Below are 15,966 nucleotides of genomic sequence, written 5' to 3' on the forward strand. Positions count from 1 at the left end.
GACAGTTTGATACCAGTTTCACACAAACCTTTGGCGGCTCACAGAGCTGGACTCAAATCCCTGCTCTGGGTTAATGTGGTGCTATTCTCAGCACTCAATGAGAAAATGATGCCCAGTGCCTGGCATGGAGCACTTGACATTGAAAAATGTTCCACTGCTTCCTTCTAACCCTGATATTACACGGCTCCCGGAGCAGAGGCTGAGCTGGAGTCCAGACCCATCCCCTCTCCAGACTGTGGCTAAGCTATGGCAGGGGGAGGGGAAGGGGAGTGGACAGGAGAGGGGAGGGGTTTAACTGGCCCCTCCAGGCCTAGCTGCCCCTGCTTCCTGAGACCTGGAAGGGACCAGGGGAGTAAGGGAGAGAGTGGGTCTGTTGGAGATGCTGGCCCTGACTCTGGCCTGAGGCCCATCTGCCTGGGGCAGAAAGCCTCGGGGACTCCCTCATGCAGAAGCCAGAGGTGTCTCACCTAGAAAGCAGAGCTGGGAAGGAAGAGGGCCTCGACTACAGAACAACAGCCAGGCCTAGACCTCATCCCTGGGCAGAGCCACAGGACCAGGCCAGGGTTCTGGAAGGGTCCTCACAGACTCTCAGGCTTGAATCCCACCTCACCCTCATCCGTAGCAGGGAATGCTCCACACTCTTACGCACCGCACAGTACTGCCTCTCAGACATCTACTTCCCCTTTCGTGGGGACAGAAGCCCCATGGGCCCCCTAGACTGGCTATAGGAAAACCAAGGAGGCCTTACCACCAATGCTTTGCCATCCACTTGCCAACGCCCCTTTTAACAGGAGCCAGTGGTTACTGAGCACTTTTCACATGCCAGACCCTGTCCTAGGCCCTTTCCATGCTTTAACTCACTAATCCCCTGATGACCCAAGGTAGATGTTATACTTGTTTTCCCATCAGTAAACTGAAGCTCAGAGAGGTTAAGTGACTCGTCCAAGGTCACATAGCAGCTAAATGGGATTCAGACCCAGGCATACTCCAGAGCCTGTGCTCTGAACCATGGTGCTCTGCGGCCTCCTTTGACCTCTGGCTACTGTAGACCTTCACCCAGGAAGATGGCACACTCACTACCTGGGCAATGCCCAGTCGCTGGGGTCCAGCTGCTACTTGGCAAGACTTATTGGTTTCATTAATGTTTGGGGGATGTCAGTATTTTTGAGTGACTCCTGCATCTAGGGCCCACCTCTCCAGCTTGATCAAAACTTACAGCAGCTCGGACTCAGTCCTAGAAAGTTAGAACGAGGGGAAAGCTTATAGCTGAGAGAACCTCTAGTCCAATTCCTCTCTGACATATGGGTAAACTGAGGCCCAGAGAACAGTCCTCCCCCAAGAGTGCTTAGCAAGACCTGGGCCTAGAAACTTGGACTTTTGCTCCTGGGCGAGTGGGACAGTTAAGACAGGTTGTTGGTGTCTGAATCCTTCTAGCATAGGTGAGGGGGCACAAGACAGGGCGAGAGTGAAAATTGGGACCAGGCTGGAGATGCTCTGGCTGGAAGAATTCAGGCTTGCGTCCCTACCTCGCCCTAAAGACCCCGCAGGGATACTGCTCTGTGCAGGTCCTAACTTGGCCCCGGGGAAGGCAGGGAAAGCCCTTGTGCACAAAACACACATAACGGAAGGTTACCCGCTGAGCAAACATTTTGTGGCCTCCACCCTGGGCCTGCAAAGCTAGCTGCTGACAGGATGGCCTGCAAGCCACGTAAATGAGGGAACAGGCCAGGTGGGGCCTGGGCTGAGCTGCAGGGTGACTGCCCTATCTAAAGAAGCTGGTCATTCTCCGGCTCTGGCCTAGGGGGGGACCACATCATCATATTTTTCAAGAGGATCCAAAAATCAATATTTGTATGGGAAATGGTATTTTTTTAGCACTGGCAAAAAATGCAAACATGAGAAAAAACAGTGTTTGGATCAACAAAATGCATCTAGAAGCTGTACTGTTACAACGTGTGCTGTACACTATGCTGGGCCCCAGGTAGACAAAGGCGAGGCAGTGTGGACGAGACAAACCTGGTCTCACCTCCTGGAGCTCAGGGTTAAGATGTGGAGACAAACTCTCAGAGCACATGCAGACACGTGCCACTGTCTCCAAGCCACCAACCCATCAACCACTCTAGTTCAGCTCTCCACCCTGTGCCAGCCCAGGTCAGAGCAAAAGGGGAGGTGGAGGCGGAGTGCTGCTCCTGAGCCATCCTGTTGTGGGGCTTTTCAGGTCAGAGGACCAGCACCTGATGGAGGGAGGGAGTTAGGGGACATGGAGGAGATAAGCCAGAAGTAGAGGATGAGGAGTGAGAAGTAGGAGACGAAGCTTGGGAGGTGGGTTAAGACCATGCTGCAAAGGGCTCTGTGCTTCATTCCAGACTCACTGGAGAGCCACTGCAGGTCAGTGAAGATGGGAGGTCTTTCTCCCTGCCCTGCTCTGGCCTCTTGATGGTATTCCCTAGTCACAGTGACTCAAATCTCCACTCTTTAGCCTCTCACTCCACTCCCTTGTCTGTGGGTCATAGGACAAGGCCCTGGGCTCCTGGGAACCCACCAGGGGAAATGAACTCCTCCAGAGATGAAGAGGACACACCTGGATACTTCTCGAGGCCCAACTGTGACCTACATCCACCCACAGGCCACAGAGTATGGCTCATTCTGTCATCTCTGGGAATTGCCACACACTTGCCCAAGGTCATCCAGTCTTCAAGGCAGCTGGCTCTCCCACAGCCTGTGCTGACGGGGCTGCCTCAACTGTCCTTGAATTTGCAGGAGGGGCTGCCAGAGGTCTGGCCTGAAGCGCCCCAACCTCTTCTCCTGCTGGTCACCTCTTCCCCTTGGGTCGATGCCAGCAGCAGGTGTGGTGCAGGCACTTGGTGTTGGGAAGGGGGAGAAGAGAAACTGGCTGCCCAGGCTCATGGCCCCCAAGTCTGCAGCAGGTGCTTCAGGTGTGGGGTCAGAACTGGTCAGCTGGGAGCTAAGCAGGCTCACCTCAACTGGTCCAACCAAGCGTGGCCTGGGCAAACTAAGAAAAGCCCAGGGGTCTGAGGAACAGGAAAGATCAGGAAAGGAGATCGGGAGGAAGTGGGAGAAAGGACCCTGAATTCTGGCATATCACAGACACTAGCTAAAGGTTTGCTGAATGAATAAATAAACAAAGGAACTCCTGGTGGGGTTACCTGTACCCAGAGTCCTGCCTTCCTCAGCATCACTGCTTGCCTGCAAAGGGCTCAGAGAGAAGAGACTGGCGGAAACCCCAGCAGCCCAGGGTATGTTCCCTTGGAATGGTCCAGCCTCTTGTCAGGATCTCTGATCCAGAATTTCATGGTACAACATCCTCTGGGCCTCTTCCCATGAGCTGTAGGGCCTGGGGTTCAGGACCTCACTGAGGGCCAGGCTAGGGTACTGCTTTGTATACAGCCTAGAAAGCTAGAGCGAGAACCTAGAATGGTTGTCCAGAACACACTGACCCAACCTGAGGTTTGGCCCTGGGTGTTCTTGAGATCAAGAGGAGAAGGGAACGCTTTGCTCCTGGGGCACATGGGGACAGAAAGGTGCCCTGACCTGAAATGGCTTCTTTATCCAGACTACCTCCCCTCCCCAGAAACCAGCGCCTCACTTTGTTAAGGGCTTGCTCCCTCCCTGTCCTTCAGGGAGCACAAAGTATGGCCTGGGTCAAGACCCCTACTGCGGCCTGGGTGGGAGCAGCGAAGTCACAGAGAAAATAAGGGATTCCAACCCATTCTCTCAAACACACCCCTTCCCTGCCCTCTCACAGACAAAGACACACACCCAAGCCCCAGCCATCACCCTTTGGCCACACACTGCGGGCCCCTCACCTTCGGACACCCCAGAATCTTCTCCTCCCAGGGGGAACTTCACTTGAGAACTCAGCCTGGCCTTGGGGGGAGGGGTATATATACTCCAAGGACTGGAGGTCCAACAGTTCCAGAGTCACAGTTTTGGGGGGGAGGACTCTCCACACTCTTCCCCCCCTCTGTGGCGCAAGCAGCTCTGCCACCATTCCCCTTGGGGCCAGGGAGCTGCGCCCAAACCCCAGGGCTAGGGTGGGGGGTGGGGAAAGGGAGAGGAGGAGGGGGCGGCTCCTCCAAGCGAGACACAAAGAGACGTCCTTCAGCCTCGGCTCCATGGCGACGCTGGGGAGGGGGCAATGCGCACCCAATACTTCCTTCCCCACCTGCAGGTCTAGGGACCTCGGCGGCCACTCACCTGCTGCCCCTTACCTGGGCCCGGCTTACCTGGGCTGGGGCCGCGGGGACGCCGCGGCAGGGGGCCTGGGCGCCGTCTCGGTTTTCGTCAGCCCGGCCCGGGGTGGGGGGACTCAGGGCGCCTCGACCATGGGCTGGGATGAGAAGGGCGCCGCGACCGGTTCAGTCGCCCCGGTCCTGGAGCTTTGAGCGGGGATGGGGTGGGGGGGTGGGCCGAGGCCTCTTGCTGGTGAGGGATATCTCTTGGTGTCTTCGGGTCCCTAGATTTGGGAGTTCTGTGTACCGGAATAGGGGGTTCTAGTGGCGTTCTGAGCTGGGTCTTCGTGTCTTGAGGTGTGGAGTTGTAATGACCAGGATCTTGAGAGGGGGTCCCCACAATCCCGGACGGGGGGGTGTCACTGCGTTCTAGGTCTTAGGGGGGCCAAGACTGAAGAGGGGGGAGTCTTCGCGGTACCGTAGGGAGGTCGCTGTCTTTTGAATACGGAGGAAGTCTCCGCTTTCTCCGGCTGGGGAGTCGCTGTGTGTTGGATCTGGAAGGGCACCCCGCTTTCCTGGGGGGGTCTCTGGGCCCTGGTGGTGGGGGGTATCCCCGCGCTTTCCAGCCTCGGGGGGCTTGCTGAGTCCCGGCCACCGGCGGGAGCTGGGAGGAAGCCCTTCAGCCGCTGGGGGGCTCCGTCGCCGCCGCTACGAGCAGCCGGGCCCTGCGGTCCCGGACCCCGGCCCGGTCCGGGTTCTGGCTGCGGCTCCGGTTCGCGCTCCGCCTAGTGCTCGGGCCCCGGCCCCGGCGCCCGCCCCGGCTGCGCTCCATCGCGGCATCGCGGCTCCGCCCTCCAGTCCGCGCGCACCTGCCCGCCCGGCCCGCGGCTCCGCCCTCCGGCTCGCGCGCCGCCGCCCGCCCCTTTGTCCGCCCCGCTTGGCACGCGCCCTCGCGCACGCGCACTGGGCCCCGCGCGCTCTCTCCCTCCTGCCGCGCCCTCCTGCTGCCGCGCGCCGCGGGGCGCACATTGTCCCCGCGCGGAGGGAGCGGCGCGCGGCGCCCCCGCCCCGCCTTCCGGCCGCGCTGGGTCCTAGCGCCCGTGGGCTCCCTTTCTATCCTCCCACCCGTCTTTTGTAGGTCAGAGCCCACGAGAGGCCGAGAACGAGGTTAGAGAGGACTCGAGGGAGTCTGAGAGGGTCACCTGGTCCAGCATCCTGGCCCCTGCGGGACCAGAATGCCCCAGACTGTCCCATTCTATTCTTGTGGGGCAGAGCCTGTGTCTATTTCAAGGAGGGAAACATCCAAGCTGTGCAATCAGATATGCATTCATTCATCCATCTGACCCTCCCGTCTGTCCGCCCATCCTTCCATCCATCCTATTTTGAGCAAGACTTCAGGGGACTAACAGTCTACTCAGGGAAGAGGTTAAAAAATGGGGCCTTGGGGGCCATGTCCAGCCCAGGTGGAGTTTGCCACCTCTGATGTAAACAGGCAGTGACAAGTCATGGGATGCAGCTGGGATGCACAGTGCTCACCAGAGAGAAGGAAGGAAAGGGGATTCCAGGCAGAGGGAGCAGCATGTGCAAGCTCCCAACCCCCCAGCCCCCACCCCCCATGTAAATGAGCATTGTCTGATAACTGGTCTTTGGTGGCCTGGAAGTGGGGTGAATAAGGATAGAGATGAGATAGGGACAGCTCATCCTCCCAGCTCTGATTCTGTCTCTTTCTCAGCCTCATCCATGCAGCCCCAGCCACACTTTCCTTGACGAGAAAGACCCCAACACACCCTGCACCTTCCTTATTTCTTCTCTTTGTTCAGGCTGTCTTCTCCACCCAGCACACTTTTCCCAACCACCCTGACTGTTTCTAGAACTTTTAGAACCAGGGATTGCAAACTCAAGTACCTATAGATCACATAAATTAGTGACGGGGGTCAGGGGTAAGTCCATAGGGAGTGGTGGAGATGAGGTAACCTGGAGCATTGTTGGCCCTGCATCGATAGATGATTTTTCAAGAGAAGCAGGAAATCTGTATTCTGACATAAAATCTTCCAACTTTTAAATGTTTGAAACAAATTCCCACAAATTTGGAAACACTGAATGGGCCAGATGAAACATTCTTTGTGGCCCATGGGCCATCAGTTTTTAACCTCTGCTGGTGAAAATATTGCCTTAGTTCCTAACTTGTCTCCCTCCTGCCTCTATCTAGACTCTTTTTTTTTTCCAGAATCCAAGTCCTATGTGACCATCAGCTCTGTAAAATACAGAGTGGATTGGGTTGCTCCCTTCCATAAAATGATCAATGAGGTCCCCTTCCCTCCAGAGTAAAACTCTAACCTACTAATCCTGGCATTCTGAGCCCTTAGCCTTTGGGGCCTCCTACCTGTCCTCTATTGAGGCCCCTCTCCATTCAGCCTTGACGTCAGCCACTATTCCTAGAACATCTGCTTTCTCTTTCCTCTGTGCCTCTGTTTCCTCTAGAACATCTCTCCCCTCTTCTTTGTTCTCTAAACAAGCTATCCTCCAAGATACCTCCTCTATGCCTACCTTTTCTCTCTCACCCCTCCCTGTCCTGCTAATGTTCCCAAGTTTCCAACTTCACCCTAACTTTGTTCTAATCCTCTCCAAGGAAGGCTTTATTGCCCCCGAAAAAGTAATGGAGGGGTTTGAGTTATTGGGCAGCAGTAGAGGGAAATCAGAGAAGGAGGAAGAGGGATAGGAATGTCTTCCTGTGTCTAACAAATGAGTCTCAGAACATTAGAATTTAGAAAGCTCTTTCCTCTTTTTACAGATGAGGAAACTGAGGCCTCGCAAGTGGTAAGGGTAGAATGAGGCCTTGAAATGCTCCCAGCCAGGTTATCAGGCATAATACAGTTCAAGCCCAGCTCGAAAGAAACCTTCCCTGGTTCCTCATCTGGGATTTGATCGCCCACAGTGTGATTGGAAAAGGTTTGCCAAAATGCAGGGTGGGTAATCAAATCCCCCCCACCTTGAGCTGTACAGGGTGGGAAGTCCTAGTCTGCAAAGTGGGCACACTCTTACCAGGGGGGACAGCAAGGGTCCCTTTAAAATTTAAGCCATGGGGACTGCCAGGGCACTTTGGACTCCCTGTGTTCTGGGATCAGGAGGCAAAAAGAGGAGTCACTGTTCTGGCAGTAGTAACTGACCCTGATCAGTTACTAGAAGTTATTAGAAGTACCTTGATGTTACTAGAAGTATCCTGATCAATTACTAGAAGAAGGCAGAGCTGCTTTTACAAAGTGGGAACAGGGAGGAATACATGTGGAACCCAGTGATCCATTGGAGTGATCTATTGGTTATGATAACCAAGAGTTTAGACCCCCCCTCAAGTCTGAAGGGTTGGGTCCCACCACCAGGTGACCCATCCAGACCTGCCAAGGTGATGGTTGAGGGTGTGGATAATTGAGAATGGATAGTGGAGGGGGAAAGGATGAGTACCACTTATGGTCCCGAGATCAAGTGCAGCAAGGGGGAGGGGAGCTGTAGTTTGTTCCAGTAACCTCCTTCTTTGAAGTTTCCACTTAGAAAAAGAGGCTCACAGCTTCCACGGAAGAGCTGTGCAGCACGAGGGGTGGGATGTGGCGGCCGTGGGAATGCACCACCCAGATCTCTGACTGTAGGGACAGTGACTGCCCAGGGCAGCAGCTGTAGAGTCTCTCGCGGGTCCACAGAGGAGGCTCCGCTTTGCTTCCCCCCAGCCCATCTCAGCCAATGACTGAGCGCAGCAGAGACTCTAAAGCACCCAGTTCCTTGGAGATGCCCAGCCGGCTTCTCCGATGGGCACTTGGGATCGAGGACCCACCATCGGCTTTGTTGAAACTTTCTTAACATTGAACTGCAGCCTAAGACTCTTCCCATCCTGCCTTCTGTCCTTCTTTCCTCTTCCCAACATTGGATCTATTGCATTCTGATGATTCTCCCAGCCTCCTCTGCTCCCTCCTGATTTTTCCCTCCCAAGTGTTTCCCCCAAGAAATTGTTTGTGCTTCTGACCCCATCTTGGCCTACTTCTCAGAGGACTAAACGAGCACAACAGATCTGAAGAGAGGAACTATGGCAGCTGTTTGTTATGCTTCAGGCCTTTTTCCTAGACGCCCGGGGATAATCCACTCTTGCCAGCTCAAAGTTTTGTATCCACAGCAATGCTGCCTTTCCAGAGAGGGTCTTGATGGGCGTGACTTGGATAGCAGAACACAAAGATAAACCTTGGCTATGACTTCCTTAATGACACGGAAGGAACATCAGAAAACAGATCTCCATTCAGATTTCCTCCGCCCAGAGCCCACCACGCTGGCATGTCCTGATGCTCCCTGGCAGTCAGTTGCTGCTCCCTGCACAAGGAAGCATGTGAGGCCAGCAACCCCAGGACTTCTGATTGTTAGACACCTTCCCTTTGTCTGCATTTTATATTCAGTGATGTGTCAGAAGTTTCTGCTACTGTTGGGGGCAATGGGAAGGAATAGCAAAAGAGTCCCTGTCCTCTGGCATCTACGTATTATAACGTTTCAAACTGTATGAGTTTGGGTAACTCTACCAGCTGTACTGAAAGCGCTCTGTGAAGATATTGTTTTGGCCATATTGACAGTGTCCATGCTGGGGAAAAATGGTGGCATTTCCTCAGTGTGTTCTATTTTCTATAATGCTCGTTATTGGCTATGTCTCCAGTCATGAAAAAGAGGGGGAATTCCTGGCTTGTTGATCTGCATTATGGTGGTCTTGTTCTACAGCAAGAACCCCCTCCCCAAGGCGGCCACCATCATCCCAAAGACATTGCTGCTGATGCCCACTCGTGCGGCATGATCAGGGACGCCAGTGGCATTGGTAACCGAGTAGTTCAGAGAGCCGATCAGGATTAGGATGCTGAAGATGATGACGTTTCGGGCAAAATGACAGAAGCTGCTCATACCCAGGAATGGGAGCATCCAGGGCTACTGGGAGACACAGGTCAAGTTATTGGTGATGAGGAAAACCAAGGGTTACACCAGAACCCAAGATGGATCAGAAAGAAGATGGCAGGGCGGCCCAGGATATACGGCAGCTGGAGGCGATGGATCTTTGAATCTCTCAATACGTTTTGGAGGATATATTCTAAAGTGAGAAACACAGTGCTCCAGCAAGAGTCCTGACGAGCTTCCTACCTCCTGTGTCAAAATACAACTCCACGACTGCGGCCAGCAGGATGTCACTGATGACGGGAAGTGCAGTGTGTGGGCAGGGTGGAGAGGGGGGCCTCTGCCTCTTTGTGATATTGCAGGGCTGCTGAGTTGTACTTGGAGCTGCTTTGAAGGGAATTCTATTCCTTGCAGCTGAGAGCGTGCCAGCTGATATGAGAAGAATATCTCTAAAATCATGCGAGTGGCTGCCCTTGGGGGTGGAATCCAGGAAATGGGACTGGGGTGGCGGCAGATAATGGGAATTCATCTCTATCCGTCATGTTTTTTTCTTTTTATTAAAAATATCTGGCACAAATATGATAAGATGTTAACATTGATTCTAGCTGTGGATATGCACAGGTTTACACTTTTCTATATTTTCTTTCACTTTAAAAAAATTAAAAATTACTCAGTGGAAGTGTTTTTAAATGGAATTTTCAAAAAAAAAAAGAAAAGAAATAATTTTTTCACCGAGTGATTCTGTTTTCTAAAGCCAGGTCCAAGAACTATCTAAAGTGACCTCTTGTTTGACACTCTGAGAAACAGCAGCCTGCCCCCATAGCTCCCGCTGCCGCTGCTTCTGAAAGCCTGTCCTCCCTAGGCCGGGACGCCGCTGTTTCTCTGGGGAGTTGTGGAGTGAGGATCTGACAGGTTTGCCCCCTCTCCTCCCGTGCAGATTGCAGGGGGCAGGGAATTTCCTCTGGAACCCTCAGAACAGAGGCAAGGCTACTCAGAGCTGCTCCAGTCCCAGCTCCTTCTTCAGGGGTGGATCACCAAAGCCAGCTCCCCCAGAACGTAGCATTTGGAAGGAAACAAGTGCTGTCTAGCACACATCCCTAGGGGTCTGGTTTTAATGATGTCCTAGTTTGGGTTTCCCAAAAACCGACCCTGAAACAGGGATTCAAGAGCAAGTAGTTTATTTCATAGGCGATCCCAGGTGGGGGGGGTGGGGAGCAAACTGGCCGGGCAGCGACACGGGGTGTGTTATTAAGCAGGTTACCACTGCGGTCAGCTGGAGGTGAGCGCACAGGGGAGCTCTCAGGACAGTGTAGAACATGCATCTATGTTTACAGAACATGCATCGTACCCCAGTGCCTGTCAGTCATTGGTGAGAGCTCCTGGGGGCCGGACAGTCCTGTGGAAGTGGGCAGAGCAGGCTGGGGCAGAGGAGGCCCTCAGGAAAGGAGATGAGGATGCTGGGAAGGGGCCCAGGGAGATACGGGTGGGGAACCGACAGTGTCTGCTACAATGACTAGTGCTTAAACAAGGGACCATGTCTGGCATGATGGCCAACTATTTTAAGTGGAATAGGATTCTGTTATCCACCATCATCTGTGCCCCAACCTTTAGCAACAGAACCCCAGTTTTCCTCTGGGGACCCACATTTCTTAACATACCCTTCCCTATTCATTAGGAGTTCTGATGGTGGGGCTCGTCTGTTTGGCTCTAGGGGTGGGCTTGTGGCCCAGCCCCCACCAATCAGTGTATTCCAGGCCCCTGGCCATAGTGATTGTTTCTGAGATGGGTCTGTGCCCCAGCCAGGCCAATAGGATAGAACTCCCTTTCCATTGCACTGAAAGAGGGTGGGATGCAAGCCTCGAGTTGCTACCATCAGGGAGAACCTCCTCCTGGAGAGTGAAGCCAACGCAGCAGACAGCAGAGCCAAGAGATGGAGAAAGTGAGGATGCTGCTGCCATCCTTTGAACCCCTGGATCTAGCCATGCCTGAAGGCTCTGGACTTTTCAGGTATGTAACCCAATAAAGTCCCCTTTGTGCTTAAGTCAGTTTGACTTGGGTCTCTGTCACATACAACCCCAAGCTCTTTACACTACGTGTAAATGTGAGTTTCTAAAGTGTATAAAATGCAGGGAGAAATGAAAAGTTTTCCCCTCTGTCCTGCATAATCACTATTCCCTCAGCATCCCAGGTTGTCCAAGGGGGAGCTCAGCTCTCCAGGAGGAGGAGTTTCGAATCCTTAGTGTCCAGCTCCCGCCCCCTGAGGGTGGTTGTTCTTGGGGCCATGTGAGGAGCTGGGGGGTTCATAGCTGGGCATGCGGGGTAGCTGCCTGGGCTGCCACATGGGGCCCCTTTCTCTCTAAGCTTCAGGAATCTCTGGGTTCCTGGCCAAGGCATGCATTCGTGCATTCATTCATTCATGCATGCATGCATTCACACGTGTTGATGGGAACCTACTGTATGAGGGCACTAGAACAAAAGGGGGTGCTAAACAGACACTCCTTGCCCTCAGGAGCTTCCGGGCTAGTGAGGGGAGACATGACGCTGATCACACCAATCCATGTAAAATTCTGACTGACACCAGGGTACAAAGGAGCGATAAAGTCGGGAGGGCTTTCTGGAGGAAGTAATGGCTGCTACACTGAGATTGGGAAGAGGAGCAGAGCTAAGTAAGTAAGGGATGGCCCCGGTGGTCAGGCCGCATCCCACCCCTCCCACTCAGTTGTGGCATCAACACCCATCCTTCCCCTGGAGCCTGCCCAGCAACTCAGACACACTTTTCCTCCTTCCCACCTTCAAGATCTTGTCCTCTTTCAACTCCGGGAAGCCCTGCCCTGTGTCTAACCTGCATCCTGCCTGCTGCCAGCACAGCCCGCTTTCTTTGCTTTGGTCCCAGGGGAGATGAAGGGCAGCAGAGCACCTACCCCAAAAAGCTTTTCACATCACTTCCCTTCTCAGGGATGAGTCTCTAGACGTTTATTGGGCATCTAGTATGTGCCAGGCACTTCCACAAGGCTCACGCCTTCCCCCAGATGGAGAAACTGAGGCACAGGGAGTAGAGGGCCTGAACTAACAAGGCCAGCCTCCTCCACCCCCTAGAGTAGGACCGGGACACACCATCCTGGGTCCTTCTTGCTACTTATTCCCTTAACTTCTCCCAGGCCAATGGTCCCTCTCAGTGGGCAGCCTCTGGTGCAGTTCCCAGGCCCAGTCCATTCCTAGCACCCTAGAGCCTGTGTGGGTGTCTCCCTGACCCCTAGGGACAGCACCCCCAGCTGTCCCCTCCCCTCATCCTGCCCCTCGCCCTCGGGGAGGCTCTGTTCATCCTCGCCCACTTATTTAACAAGCACAGATTTGTGCCAGGCAGGGTTCTAAGCATTTTACACATATTGCCTTATTTAAACCTCGCAACAACCTTACGAGGTGGGGGCCATCATTCTATATCTGAGATAGAGAGAGAGGAGGAGTTTGCTGCAGCTCACACAATAGCTGGGACTGGAACCCAGGCAGGCTGCAGAGTCCAGGCTCCTAGCCACCCCTGGCCCAGCCCATCCATCCCATGCCATCCTCATCTCCTCCTTTCGCCTGATTCCATTTATCCCATTTCCATTCCTCTCTCTATCTTGATTTCCGCTCCTGCCTGTGGGCTGCTGTCTGGGAAGGGCACTGTCCTGGTGTCCTGGGACTGGGGAGGAGGGACACAGGGTGGAGGCCTGGGTGCTGGAGGGGCCCAGGCCACACCTTCCTCCATTCCCGGCCTGGTTGAGCCAGGGGCCTGGAGGAGGTGGGCAGGGGTAGGAGCAAGAGGGGGCTGGGTGGAGCTGGGCCTGCAAGCCCTAATTAAGTCAGTTAATTAGGTGGGAAGGAGAAGCCCGTGGGAGTTAACGAGCTTGGCTAATTAAGTGGATCCTGGAGAATGGCTCAAATTCTAGTGGCTGGGGAGAGATGGGGGCTTAGGCAGGATGGAGGGAGGGGAATGAAATACCTGGTACTTCCCCAGTGTGACCAAGATCTGTGGTTACAACTGGGGACTGAGGCCACTGAGGCCACTACTGAGACCTGTAGTAACCCTCAGCGTCTGCAGCCACCCCTGGGGCTGGTCTGAAGTTACCATCAGGGTCTTACACCCTCACCAGGGCCATGTATGCTATTGATGTCTGGGTCGAAAGTCATCACTGATGTCTGGTCTCCTGTCACCCATTCCTTGGGGATTAAAGCTAGACTCCCTTTGAACATTTCAGGGGTTGGGGACAGAAATTGAGCCCTGACCCAGGGACCCTTCAGAGCAACCCTGACAACCCCTGTGACAGGTTGGGAACCATGACTGCCACCCGCACTTACCCCCACATTTAAGTTTGCAGAGTATGTTCACACCATGGCCGCTGCCAGAAGCAGGACCTGCAGGGTTCTTATCCAGCTCACAAAGGAGGTGGCTGAGGCCAGGGAGGAAGGGCTGGCCCCAGCTCAGCCTCAGCCTGCTGCACAGTGCAGACCTGGCGGCAGGGCCCTGGGCAGGGTGGGGACTGTTCTCTTCCAGGCCTGGGTCAGTCACCTGTAATGTCAGCAGCTGCCCCAGGGGCCTGGGGGCTTTCTCTTGCTTGGGCCCTGTTTCTCTCTAGTCGTGGAGTCCTGAATGACAACCGCAAGAGTGCCTGTGGACAGAGCACCTAACATTTGGAAGGTGTGCGCACTTGACACCAGGGCCAGCGACAGAATGGGGGCCCCTTGTTCAGAGCGCAGAAAAAAGTTTCTCCTTTCTATCCGGGGCGCTCAGCCTGTCACAGTGTTTTTTATTTGCTATTTAAAGTCGTGCTGCCTTGGGCACCGGGATACTCATGGGGCCAGTACAGACCCTCACAGGTGCCCGGGGCCACCCCACAGCACGCCCAATACCAAACCTTCCTGTACTCAGGCCCCTGCCAGGGGATAACGGACAGCAGTGGGGACTGAGTGGGGGCAAGGGGTGGGTGGCTGAGAACCCATCCAGGGAATGTGGGAGGGTGGGATTGCTCATGGTGCACCCTCCATCGTCCCATTAGACTTCACTTACAAATTCAGAGATGAAATTATTAAGAATTTCAAGATGCCAACCAGAGAGCACAAAACTGCAAGTTTGGGGCCCTGTGAGACTGCACTGGTCACACCCTGCATGACACACATGATCTGACTGCGTCCTCACAGCCACTCTGCACACTGGGTACTGTGCCTGCCCTCATCCACATATTTGTTCATTCATTCATTCAATTACCAACTATTCATTGAGTGCCTCCTATGTGCGAGGTACTGTTGGCAATGAACAAAATAGAGAAAAATCCCTGCCCTCATCCATTTTGGCGAGGGGAGAAGACAACAAACAAGGCACATAAGTAAATGATTCTGCTTCAAGGGATTCCTGTGAGGGAAGAAATGAAGCAGGGAGGGGACAGGGTATACAGGCGGTCCTCACAGAGAAGGTTACGTTTGAGCAAAAACTCCAAGGAAGTGAGCGGGGAGCCATGCAGATGTGTAGGGGGTACAGTGGGCCAGACAGAGGGAAGAGCCAGTGCAAAGGCCCTGAGGCCAGAGTGTGCTTGGGATGCTCAAGAACAATGGAGCCTGGAAGGAGGTGAGTGGTAATGAGGACAGTTCATTGAGGGCCACTTTAAGGCTTTGGCTTTGACTCTGAGTGAGGTGGGAGTCACCAGAGGGTTTTGAGCAGAGAGGACTGACGAAGCATGTCTTAGGTTTTAACAGGCTCCCTCTGGCTGCTATGGGGCAGATAGATGTGGATGGCAAGAGTGGAAGTGAGGAGGCTCCTGCACCTACACCTGGCCAGATGGGAGAGGACAGCAACTGGACAGGGCAGTAGGAGTAGGGGTGGGGAGAAGAGGCAGGATTGCTGACAGATTGGACAACAGGGCTGGGTGTGCGTGTGTGTGTGAGTGTGTGCAGTCTGCCCTGTGCACTTGCACCATGAAGTTCCATGAACAGGTCAGGACACCGAGCAGCTCTCGGGTCCCCAGACTCCTGGCTCCTGAGGGTCTGGTCTCATTTCTGGGGCACCCCTGCCCCTCCACCTCTGCATTCCTGCCTGCCTCGGGCCGGTGGCTGCGACATGGAAATGTTGACACGAACCCTCTTAGGCACAGTTCTCCCTTCACAGCGTTGCAGACAGATGCTCACGGGGGCCAGGGAGGGACTGTGAACGGGGGGAAATGGCCTGGGCGGGGCCAGGGGTAAACAGGAGAGCCCTGACCCATCTGAATGGTGGCCTCCTCTCCCCTGTGGCTCACTGCTATCGTGTGGGAATGTGGACTCAGGCTCTAAGAGCTTCCAAGTTTTCAAGAGAAGTGGGAAATCTGGATCTTAGGATGTAGTGCCCTGATGTTTTAAATATTGGCAAATCATTTTTTAAAAATCAAGGCAGGCTACACCCTCTGTAGGACCAAGGATAGGACAGAGGGCCTGCTTCTGTGGGCCTTCTGCCCACAGCAGCCTCCACACCCGGGGTCTCTGCAAACCTGGGAAGCTCTTGGCTGGTCTGGGCAGGAGGTGAATGAGGGGCAGTTGGGAGAATGGCTGAGAAGGAGCACCCCCTCTGAGCCTCTTGGGCGCCAGGCAGTGACATTGCTCCAGGGATGGTGTGGTTGCCGGGCAAGGGAGGCCGCTGGTCCCTTGGGTACCCTGAAGGGAAGGTGAGACCGTGGCCGGAAATGAGCCACAGGGTGAGGTTTGCTCCAAGACAGGAGAACCAGCAGGACTGAGCAGGAAGGGGAGGTGTCTGGGTTCCTCCTTGTCTCTCCCCTAGAGACCCCCGCCCGGCCTCCCCACGCCGCTCCCCAGCAGGCTCTGCTCTTCCCCTACCCCAGAAGTCCAGAAGTCGACC

General features: G+C 54.5%; 1 protein-coding gene across 2 annotated transcripts in view; it reads right to left on the reverse strand.

The window, feature by feature from the left end:
* SBK1 (SH3 domain binding kinase 1) overlaps nucleotides 1-15,966 on the reverse strand; it is a 48,110-nt gene that overhangs the window by 18,709 nt on the left and 13,435 nt on the right. The window contains exon 1 of one of the 2 annotated variants that reach the window (XM_070568241.1): nucleotides 4,248-5,233. The exons of the other annotated variant lie outside the window; for it this stretch is intronic. The gene's annotated coding sequence lies outside the window, so the exon portion shown is untranslated. Of the gene's footprint in view, nucleotides 1-4,247; nucleotides 5,234-15,966 lie in introns of those variants that run through there. 2 annotated transcript variants of the gene reach the window in all.

Source organism: Equus przewalskii, chromosome 12, assembly GCF_037783145.1.
Source record: "Equus przewalskii isolate Varuska chromosome 12, EquPr2, whole genome shotgun sequence".
NCBI lineage: Eukaryota > Metazoa > Chordata > Mammalia > Perissodactyla > Equidae > Equus > Equus przewalskii.